This window comes from Molothrus ater, chromosome 20 (genome assembly GCF_012460135.2).
Source record: "Molothrus ater isolate BHLD 08-10-18 breed brown headed cowbird chromosome 20, BPBGC_Mater_1.1, whole genome shotgun sequence".
Taxonomy (NCBI): domain Eukaryota; kingdom Metazoa; phylum Chordata; class Aves; order Passeriformes; family Icteridae; genus Molothrus; species Molothrus ater.
The window spans coordinates 5,572,338-5,589,994 of NC_050497.2; the positions used below are offsets into that span (position 1 = coordinate 5,572,338).

At 45.3% G+C, this 17,657-nt stretch overlaps 1 protein-coding gene across 2 annotated transcripts in view; it reads left to right on the forward strand.

Annotated features, from left to right (window-relative positions):
* The window catches only part of EEIG1 (estrogen-induced osteoclastogenesis regulator 1), a 79,980-nt gene that overhangs the window by 45,790 nt on the left and 16,533 nt on the right, over positions 1 to 17,657 (forward strand). The gene's annotated exons all lie outside the window — the stretch shown is intronic.

Consider the following 17,657-nt stretch of genomic DNA (forward strand, 5'->3'; position numbering starts at 1 on the left):
GCATTTCCCACTTCAGAGCAGCAGTGTTTTCTATGTCATGTTGGAATCCTTCTGCTACACATATTATAAGGTTCTGCCATCCTCTATTGGCATTTCTCTGCCTCCTTCAGGCAGGTCTGTCCCCACTCTTGTTACTAATTGCTAATAAAAACTTGTTTTGTTTCCAACTATGCACACAGATTATCACGAACAGTATGCAAACACAAATTCCATAACAGCCCAGACTTGCTTTCTGCTTCAAAATATGAAGGAAGCCTTCAGTGGCTTTCAAAACTTGTTTTTTTACTTTCCTGAGTGACTGCTCAGTTTTAAAGGCACAGGATTAATTTGTGCTAGCTGTTAACTGCTTTATCCCAGGACTAAAGCCTGGTTGGGTCTGGTTTTCCTCTTTGTAGTGCTTTGTACTGGAGCAATTTCTCATTTCAGGAGAGAAGATTTTATTGGGCAAGCATAAAACATTTCTGTCTTGCAAACAGAAGTGTTAGGGCAGTGCTCAAAGCTTGGGTTTTTTTTTTTTTTTCCAGAGGCACAATACAAACTCATCTGAAGTCCTTAGAAGCTGAGGGTGTGGAACACCTCCAGAAATGGACTTTGAATTAATTTCTCTTTTGAAGAAAATCTATCAAAAGAGCTTTTCCTTAGTGTTGTCCCCTGGGGCTAGATCCTTGGGTTTGGTGGAAGCAGTTTATCTAAGGAATTCAAACAGTATGTGAACTTGGAAAGAAATTAACCCTTCCACTTCCTGCAATAAGTGGCACTGGAGGGTGTCTCAGGAAAAGCTGTGCAGGGAAATGTCCATGTCCCTCTCCTTGCTGTCCCTGACAGCAGCTCCTGGGAGCCATCCCTGGGGTTTGCTGGTGCTGCCAGCCGTGTGGGTTGTTTTCTGAGCTGGCTGGGGTTCAGTAGTTCGCTCAGCGTTGCAGATGTGTTCCAGCACCAAAATCAACTGTAATTCAAAACCAAACACATACATAGCTCTGAAACGAGCAAAGGCAAAGAGGGCTGGGGGGTTTCCCGCCTTTCCAACCTGTCTGTGCTCTAACTGAAAGCACATGGAAACCTGTTCCTGCTTGAAAAGTTATGGGTCTCAGTGGTATTGAGTCATTTGACCTTTTCCAAATATTTTTTCCCTGTTGCAGTTAGAGAAACTTCAGGAGGGATGAATTTCCAGAAGAGTTACTGTGTGGAGAGGCTCCCAGGTCATGCCTTGGCTTTGCTCTGTGCTCCTCTCTTCATTTCTATCACCTTTTTGATACTCACTGGGAAAGGTGAAAGGAAAGGAGATACTGTATATGTGTTCTGTTAGAAATCTATAAGTTGTTTAGAGTCTATGATTGTTTCTCTGAAACCAACCACTTCCAAAACTGATTGGGTTTGAGGTTGTCATGTCTGGCAGGTAATCTCTTGTGAGCTGCTTGTGTCCAAAATCTGGTGTTTGCTCTGCAATCGATTTGGGCTTCTGTGATCTGGGCTATCTGGAGGTCTGTGGCTGTGATTGAGCTGAGCTGTAGCTCTTCATGACCATGAGTTTTCACAGAACTGGTCTGAATAATGTGTCCCCTGTCACCTGGAGTCTGTAAACTGAGGTTAGAAGTAGGTATAGGAACTCTTCACAGGAAACATTAAATCAGTTTTTGTAGTTGTCTTGTGGAAAGAGGAGTGTGTTATACAGGAACCTCCAGAGACAGATTTTTCAGGTTATTTACAATAAGCTTACTTGACACCTCATGCATGTCTGTGGCAGGAGGTGGGAATATAAAATTCCCAATGAGTTCCAGGTGACACTGGGATCATTTTGACCTGGGGGCAAGGCAGAAGGAGCAGCCTGTGCTGCTGGCTCCCATCAGCCTGTCCTGGTCCCAAGTCCAGCTCAGCCTGGGTTGCACATACAGAGCTGCCAGAGCCTGGTGCTCTGTGTCTGGTGGGACACACACTGGGCTGGGACCCCCTTCCCAGACTGCTCACTCTTTTGCCTGGAGGGGAACCTGTCTGAAATGTGTTATGACTAAATGCTCTTAGGAATTCAAGGATGTCTGGAAAAGGTTCAGGTCCTGTCAGCACATTTAGCTTTGGGGATCTGCCTCTCTTGGGTTTTCTGGTTTGTTTGGTTTTTTTAAAATTACTGTTTTCTTGCAGGCAGGTACTCTTATTTCCAGTCTTCCTATGCTCAGGCCTTGCATTAAACTATAGGTACTTTAATGACTAAAGTTTCAGCTGCAAGTATCTTTTGGCTTGTCTTTTCCTCTCCCTTTGTAAAATTTCCTTAGGCTGTTAGGGGCTTCTGAGGAATAACACTCACAGGTTTCACTTTACAGTGCTCTGTGTTAAAAGCATCTATTGTGTCTGTGGGTTTATCACCTTGCAGTTGGATTACAGAAGTTGGCCATCTGAAAGGCATCTGAGCCAGGTGTAGGCCAGGCAGATGCTGTATTTCCCAATATATTGAGAAGTACCAATATAGAATATTTTTAATCCAGATACTTAAATAGCACAACCACCAGTGAATTCAGTTGCCTCCCAAGTATGCTTAAAAATAGCAGGCACAGAGAAGTAGGGATGTATTCATGGCAACCGTTTTTGTGGAGCAGGTGGGCGGCTGCATTTTGTACCAGTCTGAAGCTTTCTGGGGGGTGGTGCAGCTTTGTTCCTAGAGAGATGAGCCAATAAATTCATCAGGCAGTATCCCATCCATGGCTCAGCACAGGCAGGAGCCTGGGTGTCCAAAGGAGTGCCTAAAGCTACAGGCTGATGTAGTAAGTTCATGTACATCTTTGGGTATCCCAGAAGAGGAAGACTCAATTAAATTCCCCCTCTCTGCTTACAGTTCATGTTGAGTGACAGCCAGATGCTCTTTGCTTGCTGCTGAGTGATTTCTGGCTCTGTGTTGGCAGTGAGCGTTGCTGGCACACAGTGTGAAGGAAGTGGAAAGCCAGGTGTTATCCACAGACTCCTGACACCTCATCCTACATTGTTCTGTTAGCCTGCCAGGAGTTTCACTCTAGTATTTCTGGATTTGAAGGAAGGGATTGTACTCTGAAAGGCCCTGTCTGACTCTAGAGGAAAGACTGTTTCGCATGAGTTGAGCAGCTTTGAGGGCATTTCCCACCTTCCTCATTGTCTTCTGAAGGCACCTTACACTGTATTTTTTTTGAGACCATGCTTTTCCAAGCATCTGCAGCATTTCAGCTCGGTTTTCTGATCCTGGCACTCATTGCAGCAGTTTGAAACAATGACTGTAGCTTGTCTCCTGCAGCCCTGCCCTGTTTGCATGTGGGCTGGATCTGGGAAGACCTGACCCTGTTGGGGTGGTCTGACCTCCAAGTGTGTCAGTGCTGCAGCCTGAACCCACAATGTTCTTAGCCTTGCAGTTTTTAATTGAGTCACTATGAAAGGCCATTTCCTGCACTGCGTATTTATTTTTTGTGGGTGTAAAGCTTCATCCAGAATACCAGAGAAACACTGATATTTGGGAAGGCACCTCACACTGACAGCTCCCTGTGCACTGAGGTCAGCTTTTGTGTAAGTGTGGCTCTGTCATCATCGTGTAGGCACAAATGAGCTGAAGCTGCTTGCTTTTGGCAGCTGGTGGGATAAAAAGCATCATAATGCCTTAGTGATAAACAGAACTTATTCACTACTGTGGGACATAAATAAAGGAGTAAAACGTTGCCCTATTAATACAGGGCTGGTGACTGAAAACATTTTGTGAAGGGAGGTGCAAGTTGTGCCACCTCCAGAATGCAGCTCTTGGTGGTGGGAGTTAGAAATCAACTACTTCACTGTCTTTACATAAATAGTCTTTGTGCCTGACACTTCAGGTAATTAAGCTGACCATGTTTAGCTTTTTCAGACCGGAAAATCGTTAGCTGTTTGTTTAATCAGGGACTGAAAGACTGGTTCAGCCTGGTTGAGATCTGAATCTTGACTACTCTTTGCCTTAAAAAGCAAAAGTTAGGTAACTAAATACTTTCTTCTAGAGTCCTCAAGAGGGAAGAAAACTGGCTGAAGTGAAAAGGGGATCAAAAGGGGATCACTTGCTGAGTGCTGCCTTTTGATTCCAGTGGGATTGTCACAATTTAGTAGAGCAAGGAACTTGATTGTGACTTCAAACCATTCTCCTAGTTCCATATTTTAGGACAGTATGTGCTTGGCTCTATCCTCTGCTAGAGCATGTGGTATGTTAAGGCATTTTAAAGATACTTTTGTTGCAAATGTGTCTGGAAATGCAGACCTTCCCTACATGTACAAATACTCCTATTATACAGATCAATAGACTTAGTTTTCATGTTCCAGAGCAGCTTCACATAACATCCTTCCTTCCTGGCAGAGCCTCAGGAATAGGCTGGGGGTGTTAATGGAAAAGTGATTTGAAAACAGCCTCTAGAAGTGATTTGCAATAAAACGTGACCTATTTCAAGATTATATTCAAGCATAGTACCTGCAGTGCCTTGCATTCTGAAACAAATACAGAGAAACTAGACAGCAAAGGTGACAAAAAGGGGGTTCATTCCAGGAGTGCAGCTAAATGTAGGTGCAAGTTGTGAGAGCAGAAGCAGTGAATGAGGTTTAACCTCTCACAAGTTGAGAGTGCTGGAAAAATTGCAGAAGTGTTGGAGCACCGCAAAGTCGCCGGCACAAACCATCTTAAGTTGTGCTTTGAGTTTGCAAAGCACTTTTAGCAGCAGCCTTAGTAGCAGCCTTTCCTGGCCTCTGGCTGCTTCACCTGCAGGGTGTGACAGATGCTTTGTGCAGGCTGATTTGCTTTGTGCTGTGCTTGCCGCTTCCTGTCACCGGTCACCGCATCGAAGCCTGTCACAAGACTGGCAGGATTACATTCAAACCTTCCTGCCATGGGGGCTGTATCCTGTTGGGTAAAGAACAGTCTCTGTTCATGGCCTGGCTCTGTCCTGGCTGCTGTGGCTGAGGCAGAGGCTGCTCTGCTGACCAGAAGCTGTGATGTGAGGCGCTGTAAGCGATACGCTGTGTGTGCAGCATCAGTAAATACGGTCAGATACAGGCGGCTTTCAAACTTCCCCCTCAGCGCCGACTCTGAGCTGGCATTGCTTTGACAGCTGACTCTTAGCAACAGCCTTATCTGTGTTACTTAAGCAGCCCTTGGCCCAGAAAAATTACTCACTGAAAATTAATGTTCTACTGGGAAACCGGGGCTCTGTGGCCCACTTAATTTGCAGGGTGACAACACCATCAGTTCTGGCTGAGAATCAGGGTAGGTAGGTGAGAGTGGCCCTGTTCCTTTAAGGCATGTATTTTTTTCCTGAAATACAGAGAAAGACCTAAAGGGCTTCCAGTCTCTTTATTCTTTGTGCTCTTGAGCTGCCATTAGTGTTGACTCTAGCTTTGTAGCTGAATTTCTGAGGAATTCAGGCGTGCCTTGGGCAGCCTGTGGTCTCTCTGCACAGCAGTTGGTATTTTAATAGGCCATAAGTTGCCAGTGGCAAGTTGTTCTGTTACCAGTCTCTAGATAAATGAGGCAGGTACAGATTTTTTTCTTAGTATTATTTTATTGCAGGAAACTACATCTGGTAGTGTTTCAGGAAAGAGGCCAATGTCTTCTCAGATCAGAAACCTCCCTCACTTCAGGCCTGGCAGTGTGGGTTGGAGAACTCTGCAGCATCCACCTGTGTGTGTGGCTCTGTGAGGCCTCATCCGTGCGAGGACAGGCGGATGTGGCTCTGTGTGTGACCTCCCTTCTTCAAACAGGATATGTTCTGCATCCTCTGTGGGCTGCCAGCTCTTCACTTGCTTGCAGCCTACTCTGAAATGGATCAGAAATTATTTCATAGCTGGGGTATTTTTTAATAACCAGAAGCCTTTAGAAATTCCCTGGACCAACATTTGGATCTGCTTATTTCTTCTGTAGCATCCTGTGAACGTGTGTCAGTAATCCATGCTGTAAAGGTGATCATTTCAGGTGTTATTTCAGGATGTGTCAGCCCACCCCAGTACCAGCTGCTTGCCCTGCAGGGTGAGAGACTTTATTTTTTTCCTCTTGCAGTTTATTCATATTGTGCCAAGTGCACTTGCTGGGAGACACGATGCACGTCGCTGTTGTAACTGCGGACTTGGCATCACGATCCCTCTGGTACCATACAGTGGGACTCGGCATCTCATTTTAGTGCCTGGGTTTGAAAGGCACTTCCCACTAGACAAACAGTTGTGCCAGTGTTCACTGCATGAACAGCCTTCTTGTTTGGTGTATTTTTAATCTGATGAGCAAGAAAGGGAATTGTTGTGCACGATTCGAAATCGCTGATTGTCGTGGATGTCATTGTCACGTGCTTCACATGGGTCACCCGTGTGGCTCAGTGGATTAGGCCAAGGAGCTGGGGTGGAGTTATGGGGATGAGGAAGACAATGAAGAGGAAGCACATGGAGACTAAAGGATTGGGAGGAGGCAGGTGTGGGAGAGACAGGATGTTCTACATAAGCAGTAGCATATATAGAGGCCACACTCCCTGCGGATAGCGAGTAGCTGAGCTGGCAGGAGAGCAGGATTATGCCTTTCCTTTGGCTGGATTTATCCTACCTCATTGGTGAGAGGAGGCCTTGAAGGAGGTCCCATGTTGTAGTAGGAGATAGGATGAAGCTAAAAATACTTTTACTGCTGTATGCTGTACTTTAAATAAGAAATTAATTCTGTCTGTTCAGCCTGAAAGCACCGTCAGTGCTTACATGGAAGGAAGGAAGAGAGTGTGTGCATTTGCTGTCCTGGAAGGGCTAGAAAGCTGCAGCACTAATTAGTAATGCAGCTTTGGAGACCTGAAGAGGTCATGTGGTTGGGTTTTCTTGTTCTCTGTCTGGTCACTTGTTTCCAGTCTTTAAGGGATAATATTGTTCATCAAAATAAAAATGCAGATGGCCAGGAGAGGAGGAAGGAAGCACTTCTTTGGAAAAAAAGCCTGGCGTAGGGAATTTTTTTTTTACCTGGTGTTGTGTCAGACTTTGAGGCTTTATCTGTGCTTGAGACAGCAGAGGTGAGGTGGGTATGGCATCATGGTGTTCAGTGGGTTTTTGTTTGCATCTGTGTAGGCTGAGGAGAGGGTTTTCAGTCTAGTTGTGTTTCCATCATGCCTATTTCTCCTGCTAGCTCCCATTCTTCCCATCCTCACTTAGGCTGTGCCTGCATGTCAGAGAATGTGAGGGAGGCCTGTAGGATATTTATAATTCAGCAGTTTTTCCAGAGCTGTTAATGCTCCATTGCTCTGAGATGAAGCAATCCCATTTGCACTTAGGCAGCCTTGCTGTAACCAGTCAGCCCTGGCTGGTGCAGCCTCCTGCCTCCAGACTGAGCAGCAAGGCTGAGCAGAGGTAGTCTGCTTGCCTGTGTTACAGATTAATTATGCAGTAACCCCTCTGCAGGAAAGCTTTGCCTGGCTTCTGTCAGTGGCCTGTTCTGGTAACACCAGGATATTGCATCTGTATAAATGTCAAATTCTTTCAAGCACAGTGCTGCTCGTTTGTACTTCAGGAGCCTGCAGTGCTCTTTGCTGCAAGGGAAACTGTGCTGTGGAGGAGTGAATTTCCTACAACTGTTGCTGTGCTTTGCTGCCTTTCTGCTTTGTTGAACACCCTTTTTGTGCTGGATAGGGAGTAGCTGATGTGGCTCCTGTTCTCTTTAAGGTCCATTTCTGATGTAGGTTTGTAGTGATGACTTTTCCTGCTGTAAGTGCAGCTACATCTATTCTCTCAAAACACGCCTGTTGTTTTCCCTCCAGAAGTGATGCAGTACATCTCCAATGTCATTTGCTCTTAGCAGGGGAGAATCAAGGGAGCATGTCTGAATACAGCTTGTGGTGACAGCCACACAGGAGGTAAAGCCTTGCTGATCCTCAGAAACCTGTTCCTGCAGTGGGATCCTATGCTCACATCTCCCAAGGCCTTAACCAGCACTTGCTGCTGGCACTAAATGCAGAGCTCTCCCAGATTCTGCTTTTAAACAAGATGTAATTTATGAAAGTACCTTTCTCTCATTAGGACAAGTGGCACCATGAGATATTGGTCGTTCTTAGAGAATTCTGTTTGTCTGCAGCTCTGGCTCCAGAGGAGAAAAATCAGTTCTAGTTGCTGTGTCTCAGACCCTTTTATCTCCCCTCTTGCTGGCTCTGACACTGAAACTGGGGCAGAAGGGAAGGGAGAGTTGGGAGAGGCTGAGTTAGGAGTCCCAGCCCATCACCACTAGTACAGTGTTGAGTCAGGGGTCAACAAGCTTTGCTCAGCAGCCTCTTCTCATCTGCAAACCTCTCCTGCTGAGTGGCCTTTTTGCTGATAAACACCAGCAGTGATAGATATTGATGGAGGGGACAGAGGTTCAGGGAAAACATGTTTGAACCTTGTCCATAAAACCAGTCACCTGGTTTGTCGTGCTGAATGGTGCCTCTACAAAGGAGCCATCCCAAAACACCTGTGTTGGTCCTGGAATAAAAAGTTGCTGTTAATATATTAAAGCCCTTCTCCTGGGCTATTGTATTTGTTTTGAGTAAATGTGTACTCTATAGAAATGACTCATAGGGAAACACGTCTGAGCATGGCTGGGTGTTACCTCTTGGGTAACTAAACCCACATTTAGCACAGGGTTGACTTGAGGCAGCTTATTTACTGAAAGGCTCTTCAGCATGTTCGAGCCAAATTGCAGTGATGTTACATCATACTTTATTAATGAAATTATTCCAGAAATGAACTTGGCCTCATGTGCAGGTTAATTTGCACTATAAAGACCTCGCTGGTACAGCTACGTTGGCAAACTCTCCCAGCTGAAGCAGGGTTGATATTGGCAAAAAAGTCACTTAACTATTCTGGCATCATTATGTCTTCACGTGCCCTAAACCTGCCTTAGAGGCAAAAACATTTGTGTCTGCACACCACTTGTGTTAGTGATGCTGTTCCTAGTCTTGTGTTGATTCCCTCTGAGTTTTCATTTGCCATTTTTGCTATCCCAGCAAAGCCTGGGCCTATTGAATTGACCCATGTCTGGATTTTTTTCATATTTGGGGGCAAGTGTTGCTTTTTTTTTGTTTGTTTGTTTTTTAAGGTAGCTTTTTTTTCTTTATAAGTAGCTTTTTCTTCATAAGAGCATCTTGTGTTCAAAGCTAGCTTTCTTAAAATACAGACTTGTAGCCATGTCTTGTGCCCTGTGAGGTGGGCACATTATCAGAGTTCTCCTTGGTGGAGTTTACATTGCTGTCTTTCTTCACTGAGAGTTTAAATTTAGTCAGCAAAATCCAAATCTGGAATCTCTCAGAATGACAGCTAACACTTAGGGGATGAAGAAAGTTTATAAATATACACCAGCAATGGATAATCAGCAAATCTTCATTTTACATCTGTGCTCTGCCAAAAGTGAAAAGGCTTTCGAGAAAAGCCGCACTGTGATACAGAAACACGTATTGGCTCAGAAATTTACTGTATTCTACCTTAATCTTGTAAGCATCTGTACAGAGCAAACTTCAGAGTTTTTCTGAAGTGTTTTGGACCTTCTGAAACTTTAGGTCCTCGATCTGTTAGAACCAAAGGGGAAATTTGAATTGTGGTTGTCTAAAGGGCCAACAGGCCCTGGAAGAGTTGGGATTTTCTTCACCCTGTTTCAAATTTTGTGGAGTTTACTATACAGTTGTTGGTAATGAGCCTGAACACCCCTCCTTCTGTGCCTTCCACCCCCCAGTAACAGGGAATTCTCTCAGCTTCGGTTCTTTTCATGTCCCTGTGAGTCTAGCTGGCTGGACGGGAGGCGTAGGTTAGAGTTCATAAGAGGTAACTTGGTTAAGTTGCCCTCATGCCTGTTTTATGCACGTTTGATTGTTGAGTGGTTGTAGTCGTGGAATGAGATCTTAGACAAGTTCTTCAGAGTGTGGTGGGTGTGAGCTGCAAGGTAGCACAAAGCAAGAGGAATAACGTGTGTGAGCCAGGCTGGGACCACTGGCACACAAAACCCTGAGCGTGGAGCCGGTGGCTGACCTGGGCAGACCTGCTCTGGTTTCTTCTGAAAGTTAAATGCTTGTGGATTTGCTTCTGGGAGGAGAGCACTGGTGGTGGGCTTGGCAGCCTGGCACATGGCTCATTCTTGGCTAACCCAGCTCCAACAGAGTCTATCAGAACAATGGAAGTAGGAGTTGTGGGGTGACTCAGTGCATGATGAGAGTTCAAAAAAAGCAAATGCGTCTTTCAGCATTCAATACGCACGTTATTACAGACTTGTGCTTTAGTAACTGACTCATCTATCCAGTTATTCCTTTCTTTACACTTAGGAGTTTGGTAGTTCTTTGCTTGTGATGTTTTTGCTCCTGGCACACATCCCTGGCCTCAGACCAGGAAGAGCTCGTGCTCTGTAGATGTGGCAAGAAGTCCTTGGATATTTGTTGCTTTGGGTTGGTCTGCCTTAGCACAGTGTGTAACAATAGATTGCATAGCATTTACTGTTACACTCCCTTCTTGGATTTGTTTTCCTGATGTCCAGCTTTTCTTCTTTGCTTCCAGATGACAGAATGTAAATTACAAATACCTCAAAGCAGAGTGGCTCTGCTGGGCATGTCCAGTCTTTAAACTGCCATGTACCCATCCCTTGCTGCTTGAAGCCAAGTCTGTTAGAATTATTTCTCCATGCTTTCTCCCTGTTCCACCCTTGCTTACCCTTCCAAAACTTATCTGACTTGTTCTATAACTTAAGTTCTAAAGGGTCATTTTTCTGTGACTTACTTTCTCCATTTGGCACAATTTTTGTTTCCTTATGCAGCTTTTCCTGTAGCACTTGGTCACCAGCTGCATGTGATTTTTTTAATAACCTCCATTGTTTCATTTCTTATAGCATTTTTAACATAATTCATGTTAGGAGGAGCTTAAGAGTTTTAAGATTTAGATACAAGGAGTGGTTGGAAATATTTTTTCTAGAATAACTCCCAGTGGTTTGGGAAGCCCTGAATGTACTGGAGAGCCTGGCTCCCTAGTGCAGTGACCTGGAGTACATGGGATGTGCTGCACTGGAAAGCTCTTGCCTGTGGGACATAGTGCATGAGGTGCAGCATTTCATGTCTGTCACTTCCAAAGACACATGTCTGGGTTCATGTGACTGGAGTGCAGACATAACTGAATTACTTTCAAGGAAGCTGTTAATACACAACTAGGGATGCTGATGCTGGAGGGTTTTGTTCTGGTGATTGACTGACTGCCACTCCCATTCTCCAGGAGGAATTATCACTTCCTGGCTTGTGCTGGTGGACCTTCATCAAGACTGATCACTGCCTTGGAGGGAGCTGTAACACACAGTTCCAAAAATGTGCTTTTCAGAAATAGGCTTTTCTGGAAATAAAGATGGTTAAAACCATCAAAAGTCAATCCCTTGCCTGCTAGATACCAGCTTACTCCTAAGGATGATATCTAAATCATTCTTTGAATACTGTTTTTATTTCATGCTCGCCTTATTGTTTTTGCTCCAGTTCTTTCCTCAGCTGCCTTTCACATACTCAGTGCTGTCATCATCGTCCCCTGTCCCCTAGTGAAGCTGCTTTGACTGTTCCTTAGCTTGGTTTCTCAGTTGTGGCTGGAGTTTCTTCCATTAGCTTTTTTTGGTTTTGTTTTTTTTTTTTCTGTACATTTGCCATTAATCCTTTTTCCTGTATTTGTCTCATGTCCAGTCAAGTAGGGATTAGGCAGCCTGTGCTCTTAACTGCATCAGTGGAATCTGGTTTCCTGAGCTGACTTTCCCCTACTCTTCCTTCCCTGTTCACTCCTCCCCAGCTGCCAGTGAGCAGCAGGAGTGGATATATGTCCATCTCCTGCTGGGAGACAGCAGGTGAAGCCCTGCAGAAGTTTTGGAGCTTGCCTTGTTCTCCCTCAAAAATGCTGGGTTGTGCGATTGGCTCATTTTAAAAGCATTGGTGTACATGTTTAGCATTTAGGGAGCCTTTCCAAATCGCCGCTCTGGTGCAAATGAAGAACTGAACAAGTGTAAGCTGATGCCACAAGAGAGATGAGGGTAGCTGTCCTTCTTCACCCTGGGCCGTTGGAATGGGTTTGCTGGGAGTTCAAAAGTTAATTTTGTGAGTAGCTTGGTAGATGCAGTGACCTTACTGCTGAACCCTTGTTTAAAACACTTGCAGTGAAACATCCAAATAAGACTTGTTTCAAATGACAAAGGCTTGCTTAGTTCTCTCAGTAACACAGTCTGCATCATCTGTCTCTGAGCCATTTTTCCATCATAACTGCTCATGTCTACTGAACAACAACCAGCACTTGTCAGCTGGAGAATACAGGGTTGTTTGCAGAGGGGGACACGTCCAGCTCCTTGGGCTGGCAGTTGTTCTGGCCAGTGATGTAAGCTCAGGCACTGCAGAGTGACTTTATTGTTGGGAGTTCCCTGCAGCCCTTGCCCTGCTTCTGCTCAGGGAAGGCAAAACCCCTCTGTGTAAACTTGCAGGGCATATGTCAGCCTCCAGGTTAGACTAGGATTGCATACATTGTGTATCCAGCTGGTTTTAATGATGTTCCCCAAGGGATATGGTGTGTCACTTCTCAATTTTCCTGGCATGTGTTCCCACTGAGCTTCCCAGCACCTATTGCTACGCTGTGTTTGCTTCTGCTTTCCTACCTATGCTTGACAACAAAATGGAGCAGATGCTGGCAGCCCTAAGCTTCACTGATGTGACCTGTTCCTGTGGTGGCTGCCCACAGTGCATTCTCCTCACTGTGCATTCTTCTCCTTTTCCTTGCCAGGCATCTGGATGGCAAAGCCTCAGAGCTGTATTTTTCTTTAATAACGTGTGTACTGCCATGAAGTGCCCTGTCCTAAGCCCATTATTTGGAGATAGCTGCAGGTTCTGGATTGTAACTCTAAAGCAGCTAATGGCTAAATGAGGGCTTGCTTTGTATTACATATGTATGTTCACCCACTTTTGCAATTCCTGTGTTTTATAGGCAGTGATTAGGCATTGTTTGTGGCAGGACCTGCTGTGTTTGTAGGATGGGATATATTTTGATGTGCTGTGAACAACGGGGTGTTCTGGTTCCTGAACATCCTAGAAAGTCAATTTCAAAACACGCTTTTCAGGGATTTTTCCTTGCACTTAGCAAAGGTGTCTCCTGCAGCTTTGCGCTAGATAACCTAGTTAAAATAGTAACTGTCTTCTCTGGAGCAAAATGCAGGATTGTTCCAGGCTTTTCCAAGCTATGGGAGTGTCAGTGATTCTGCTCTAATTCAGCCTTTGGAAGGGCTGGGGATTAGATGGGACTGTTTTAACTGTGTCTCTGCAGATGAAAGCAGAGCTCTGTAAAGAAATGGTGTAGAAGATGCCTTTCAGGTGCAGTCTGCTGAAGTAACATGATATTTTGTTTCTCTGTGATTGAGGGGATTGTACCTGCATTGCAGGGATTGTGTTCCCTTACTCCCCGAAAGACACACTGCTGGTGTGTGTCAGGGCCCCTTGAAGAGCTGTTTTTCACTGCACTTAAAAGAATCTGAGCTGGGAGTTGGCTTGGCAGCCTCTTTAAAATGGTATTATCTCTCCTGTGCCTTATCAGATAAGATGCTGCTGCTCCTGCTGCAGTGGTGAACCAGGGAGGAGGGTGCAGAGGACTAGGTCTGCTGAGAGGGGGATTAGTTCTGCTTGAAGGCTCTGACACAGATCCACATCTCAGAAGGGGGACAGTGAGCATGTGGACTGAGCATCAGAAATAGGAAAGCTTACCCTTCCCCTCTGTGTAAGGAGGAGGAGTAAATCTGAATAAGAAGCTCTTTGTGTGTGCTTATCTCTACTGTCCCATTTAGCCTGAGGTTTTCCCACATTTGCCCCATACATGAAACATCAGACTGAGACACATTGCTCTAGTGAAACGTTTGACATTAAAAGCTATTTTTTTGTTGCTGCAGCCCTTTCAGTAAGGCTGTGGCCTTTTTATGACACTGTCTTATGTGTGACAACTGCCATAAAGCAGGAGTGAAACATCTGCTTTTCTAAATGCTTCAGCAAGGCAAAAGTGTTTCAGGGGGTGGTGTGTTGGAAGGTTGATACCCGCAGCTCAGCTCTGAGTCTGTAAATAGAAGTTTTAATCTCTGCTCTAGTGTTTCATTAGCTGGGTTTTCATGTGGGAGAGAGGTTCACAGTGTAGCCCAAGATAGCATGGGTTGAATATGTGGCCTTTTTCTAGAACTGTTTGCTTTACCAGCTTGAATTCAGAGCGAGCCATTCAGAGTGCTGGTCTGTCCATGGCACTTACACCACAGCTGGGAAACATCTCTTCTTTAAGGCCTGTTTGTTGTATGTTTTCTGCCTGTCTCCAGAGCTGTGTGTGAGATCTCAACCCAGAGTGGCCTTGGAGGCTTCCCTGAGTGTTTGCCTCTCCAAAATCAGGCAGAGCAGTGGGTCCCTGCTGTGCATCATTCCCATCACTTGACTCTCACCATGCTATGGTGAAGCATCTTCCAGCTGCTCTTTTCCTGGTGAATCTTCTCTTGAGAGGTAGAAAGAGGGATGCAAAAAGCTCTTCCTTGAGCTGGAGGTAGATGAGCAGCTCCAGGATTAGAAAACCTCACAAAGCTCTTTGCAGAACTCTGCTTTTCACAAAAGCTGCCACAGGATTGCACTGGTTTATTCTGAGGAGGTATATTTAGGTCTGGAAAGAGTAATTACACAGCTTTGAATAAGTCTGAAGTCAGAAGAGGGCAAAGCTTAGTTTGGCAGGCATTCAACCTTCTGGGAGTCTTTTTGCAAAATGATACAGGCAGCTTTTTTAAATAAAACTTCTGAAGACCCGTTAAATTGGCACCTAGACCTGGCATTGGTGTGAACTATTTCTGGTTCTCCAAATACAGAGCGACACTTAAAATTAGACACTTCTGGTTTTAAGCTGTTCATTTCTCCTTTACTTTTAGTTGCCTTGTGATTAGGATGAAAGAAAATTTCCCTCAGTGCAGCCCTCACCATGCTTCTTGGGTGTTATTTTTTGTTTCTGTATGATGGTTCATAATTGTACATCAGAGAATATTCCAGGGCTATATACAAAACTGCTCATCATCTGAGTTCTCCTTTTTTTTTTTTTTTTGTCCCTTTTTTAGTGTTCTCTAATTACCAGCCTAACTTGAAGGGAGGTGGGTAGGCAAAGCCCATTTCTTCTCCACCATGCCATCTTTTGAAATGTGGAACTAATATTTTAGAGTTCAGTTTGAAACAATAGAGCTGTTGCTTGTTTGTCTAATGACACAGATCCAGCCCCCACCCTTTAAAATAAAAAAAAACAAAAAAGGTTGAAATTCATTATTGAATGATTGTGAAACTTGTGACTGGAAAGCAGCTCTGGATTTTGTCTTATAAATTCCTTCTTGCCATGTGCAGACTGTTCCAAAGGCACAAAACCCCTAAGCTGTGTGTGCACCTGCAGCTGAGGTTCATGATCACAGTGCTGTGGGTAACATAACACCCCCAAATCCTTTTCCTAATCCCCTGCACTGTGTGGTATCTACAGCAGTTCTGGAAAGCCAATGTACATCCTTAATAAGAAGCAGAATGTCTGTTAGAGGAGCTTAGGCTAAAGGCAAATTAGCTATGGAGCTCTGGATTGCTAATCAGTACTTTTTACCATGTTTGGAAGTAATTAGCCTTCATTGGACTTAGCAGCATCCAGCAGATGCTTAATCATGGCTGCACTGAGAAAGGAGCAAGAACTCCTGAGTAAGGAAACTCAACTCACATGCTGGAGCAGCTCTTGATCCCACTGGGGCTCCTGCAGCTCTGGGAGCCAGGGATGGGCTCTGGGAGCTGGAGGGAGCATCCCATGAATGCTCTTGTCTGGTCAGGGCGGGGAGCAGGGTGTGCTCCAGTGTGCTGCTGGCTGACTGAACAGCTCTCACTTGTAGCTGCCTCCCAGCAATCCCTTGGAGCTCTGGTGTCAGTGGTAGCTTTAGCATTAGCTTTGCTTTCTAGAAAAGAGCAGTTCCTTTCCAAAGGTGACTAATGCTCCTAAAATATTCAGTGTTTCCTGCATCCCCCTGTACCTGCCTTGTGTTCACAGGTGATTTTCCATTCTGTTGCGTACCTTTTCTCATCTGTATCTTGAGTTTTTCCTTCCTTTAGGCCATTTAAGATGCTTATTATTGAGGCAGGTTTAAGGCACCCATATTTGAAATGTAGCATGCTTAATTTGGCTGGCATGGTGAATATTTTATTACAGACAAAACCTTTTTAATCCCTCTGGATGTGTTTCTTCCTCCTGTCTGAGAGAGCTGGGGTGACTTGGGTGAAGTAATGAGAACCAGATCTCATCTTGAATTAATAATCCCGGATTCAAAGGTATTTTTGGCACTTAGATGTCTCACTTTTTACTGACTTCAGTAGTGAGCCTGAGTTCTGTCTGGAAGGGATTTAAGTTCTCTACCTTGAAGGAATTGTTGCCTTCTGTTTTCTCTTGTTTTAAACAGGGATGATCAGCCTTTATCTGCATTACAGAGGATTACAGATTTCAGGTTTTTGTCAGTTACTCCTTTTCTGTTCTCTGTGTCTCCCTTGCTTGGCACATTTGGTCCCACAGAACATCTTGGAGGACCAGCAGGGACCTCCTGGCTCAGGACTGAGTCCCTGGCTCTGTCCCCTTGGGCTCACCTCGAGGTTGCCCTAAGGGAATGTGAGCCACAGCTTCTTCCCCTTCCTTCCCAGGAAGAGTGGAGACACTACCAAGGCTGATCACTCTCCCCTTTGCCACCAGTCCCTTTGGCCTGGGTCAGATGGTGGGAAGCCTCCCTTTCCCTGCTAAAGCAAACAGTTTATCAGCTGCCCTTGCACCTTTGTCCTGTGCTAGGAGGAGAGATAAGAGTCAGACTTGCTTGCTCACAGCTGTCAGCAGTGCCTTCCCTTCCTCCCCTGGCCTCATCACTTGAGAACTGGACTGGCTGAGGGCCAAGCTCTGAGCCTGTAGAGGCTCAGTAGGAAAGGAAACTAGAGCCCTGTGGAAGGACCCACACACCTTGTTTCCAGGTTCCTTTGAATCAGCTTCCTTGGAAAGGTAAAATCCAGCTTCCCCTGAGGGCTGTGTGGAAGCCAGAGCTGTAGCTGAAGTGATTCCTGCACTCAGGAATGCTTCTTCTCTTTTTCCTGCAGGCTCAGGCTGTGCCAGAGCCATGTGTTCTCCACTCAGCCTGGAGATCAGGATGGTCTGCTCAGAAGCTGTGCAAGCAAAACCACCTCTCCCCTGGCTAAGCCCCTGCAGGATTTGAAGCAATGTTTGCTTGGTGTGACCCTGTCTGCTTGCACCAGGAGCATTTCCACATGTGTTTTTGTCCTCCTTTAAGCTGGCCATCCTCACTGGCTTAGTGCCAGCCCGAGGAGCAGGGAAGGACAGGCCATCCAGGACACAGAGCACTTTGCTGTGCAGAGGCTGTACAAACAGACATGCTGGAGGGAGATAAGCTTGTGAACCTTCAGCCCAGTTCAGGTGTGGAGATTTGCTCCATGCAGGCTGGACAGAGAATGAGCTAAACCGGCTGAGCAGGAAATGTCAGAGCTTGGGAGAGTTTTGAAGGCAAATTCTGTTGATGAGATGATTAGTATTTCTGTAACCTGGGTGGATTTTACCTGTATTGACTAGTGAAAAGTTTGATGCGAACCTAACACCTTTGTGTGGTTCAGTTTCAGGTGAAGCAAGCTGCTGCAGAGGATCTT